The sequence below is a fragment of the Curcuma longa genome, chromosome 19, assembly GCF_044706935.1.
Source record: "Curcuma longa cultivar G26 ecotype Majalengka, Jawa Barat chromosome 19, ITB_CL_G26_1.1, whole genome shotgun sequence".
In the NCBI taxonomy this organism is placed as follows: domain Eukaryota; kingdom Viridiplantae; phylum Streptophyta; class Magnoliopsida; order Zingiberales; family Zingiberaceae; genus Curcuma; species Curcuma longa.
In genome coordinates this window covers 4,231,552-4,234,634 of record NC_133879.1, presented here as the reverse complement: position 1 = coordinate 4,234,634, position 3,083 = coordinate 4,231,552, and positions in this window count along the sequence as shown.

Genomic DNA, 3,083 nt, shown 5'->3' with positions numbered 1-3,083 from the left:
CAAATCCTTGCAAGGAAAACTCTACACCCTTCTCATAAAATAGACCCAAGTTAAGAGTAGAATTAACATACTTTAAGATCTTCTTTGCCTCTTCAAAGTGTGGCTTCCTTGGCTCTTGCATATATCGACTAGCCATACCAACTGAGAAGACAATATCCAACCTTGTTATTGTCAAATAAATAAGACTTCCCACAAGTGCACGAAAGGGACGAGGGTCCAACAAACATGTTCCTTCATCACGACAAAGTCTTGCACTCACATCAAGTGGTGTAGACCGCTTCTTCCCATCAATCAAACCAAATTTCTCAATGAGTCGTTTAGCATAGCTGAACTGAGACACATAAATTCCCTTATCCAAATTTTCAATTTGCAGCCCAAGAAAATTACTAAGCTCCCCAAGTTTCTTCATATCAAACCGCAATGAAAGTTCTTCCTGAAGGCGAGTGACCTCTGCATAATTGTTGCCCGTTAGAATTATGTCGTCCACATACAATAGAACGACCACCATGAGTCCTTGACGTTTCTTGATAAAGAGACTTGAATCTGTTTCAGAAGCTGCGTAACCATAGAATCTTAAATATTCTGTAATTTTTCCGTACCACGCACATGGCGCTTGCTTTAATCCATAGAGGGCCTTCTTTAACTTACACACAAAATCCGGATGATACTCGTACACAAATCCAAGCGGTTGATCCATATAAATATGTCTATCAAGCTCTCCATATAAGAAAGCATTTTTAACATCCAACTGCCATAATTTCCAACCCAGGCTAGCTGCTAATGCTAGAACAGTACGTACCAAAGTCATTTTTGCCATGGGCTAAATGTTTCTTCATAATCTTCCCTATATTTTGAGAGAAACCTCGAGCTACTAGCCTTGCTTTGAATCGATCTATGCTCCCATCATCCTTCCTCTTTATTTGAAAGACCCATTTGCACGAAACTGGTTGCACTTCAGGAGGTTTAGGAACCAAGTCCCACGTCTGATTTTTCTGCAGGGCATCCATTTCTTCTTTCATAGCAGCTTCCCATTCTTTTACTCCTTTAGCTTCATCATAAGAAGAAGGTTCATCATCATCAATAGGATTAGCAAAGAAGCAAGAAAAATTTGTGACAAAATTATCATCTCTATAACGAGATGGTCGCACAACATTTCGTCTTGGGCGTTGGCTGATTGTCTCCTCCTGAGAACCATCATTTTGGTTAGAACACAAGCTCTCCCTTTCTCCTTGATTTTCTTTAGATACATCTTTTGAGAAATGGGATAATGGCAAAGTTATCGTATCATTTTCTTCCTTATAGACATCTGTAGAATCATGGGAAGAAATCTCATCAAAGATAACATCGTGAGAAATAACACATTTATTAGTCGTAGGATCCATACACCGCCAGTCCTTTCTTTGTTTGTCATAACCGACGAAAATGCATTTAATTGCTTTAGCATCCAACTTACTCCTTTGAGAATCAGACACATGAACGTAGCAGATTGAACCAAAGACTCGAAGATACTTCACGTTTGGTTTAACACCGAAGAGCAATTCATAAGGTGCCTTATTATTGGTTGATTGAGTGGCACCCGGTTAATAACATAAGCTGCACATTTCATACCTTCTGCCCATAACGCCTTGGATAAATTCTTCGCATGCAACCAACATTTGCAGGTCTCCACAAGATGTCTAATTTTTCGCTCAGCCACGCCATTTTGTTGTGGCGTCTCCGGACAAGATAATTCTCTTTTAATGCCATTATTTCGGTAAAATGAGAAAAATTCATTTGAACAGAATTCTCCTCCGTTATCTGTCTGTAAAATCTTGATTTTTCTACACAATTCTCCTTCCACAGTTTCCTTGAATTCTAGAAATCTTGAAAATACCTCTGATTTGTGTTTCACAAAATAAACTCATGTGAACCGCGTATAATCATCCACAAACAGCAACATATAGTGAGATCCGAAATAAGAAGCAGTTCGAGTAGGACCCATCAAATCACTATGGATTCGTTCCAAAGGAGTTGTACATCGTGAATTTGAGCTTTTGAAAGGAAGTCTATGTGCCTTTCCAAACTGACAGCCTTCACAAATTTTTCCATCCTCAACCTTTGATAGATCGGGTAGACCATCAACTAATTTCCTTTGAACCATAACCTTCAACTTAGTCATGTTTAGATGACCAAGTCTTGCATGCCACAAGGAGGAATTATCATTGCTACTCATCTTTTCAATATATGAATTTGATGCAGATAGAACAAATAAATCATTCACACGTGTACCAGTATGAACAACGTCGGCTTTAATTTCTTTGACGTTCCGAAGAAACTTCACATCTCACGGTCTGAAGAGCACGAAATTTCCAGCATCCACCACATTTGCAACAGAGAAAAGATTCTTTTGTATCCCGGCACGTGATATACACTTTTTAGTGTTATTGATTCTCCATGATTGTTGTCAATAACAACAGTGCCTTCTTTTTGAATTTTATGAATTGTATTATCAGCGGTGATAATACCCTTGCCGCTATCATGTAACTGAGAGCATGAAAAAGTCGATTCGTCTCCCATAAGATGATGACCACAATCGGAATCCACAATCCATTCATTGTTGGTTGGATGCTTTGTGTGAGAAGTTCCTTCTGCTATTAAGCATGTTCCCATTGAGTATCAACAATATCAGTAAGAAAGCAATTCTTCCAATCATCTTCTTTTTCAGACTTTTTTTTCCACATCGGCCAAATTTGCATAATTTTCTAACTTTAATTTAACTCGACAATTCTTTCTAATATGATCGAGTTTGCCGCACCTGTAACATTTGAACGTCTTCTTAGGTGCATTTGAATGATTTGGAATACCTTCTTCTGTCTTACCTTTTCCTTTATAAAAATTCCCTTTTTTAACAAACAAGGCACTCTTTGGCTCCTCCTTAATATTCGTTGTAGCCATTTGCTTGGCCAACGATTCCTGCAACGAGAGAAGATTTTCAAGTTCTTCTAGTGATGGTTGTTGAGCCCATCCTTGAATTGAAGTGATAAATGGAGTATACTCAGGTTGAAGACCACAAATAATATATCACTTCTTTCTTGCTTCCGAGA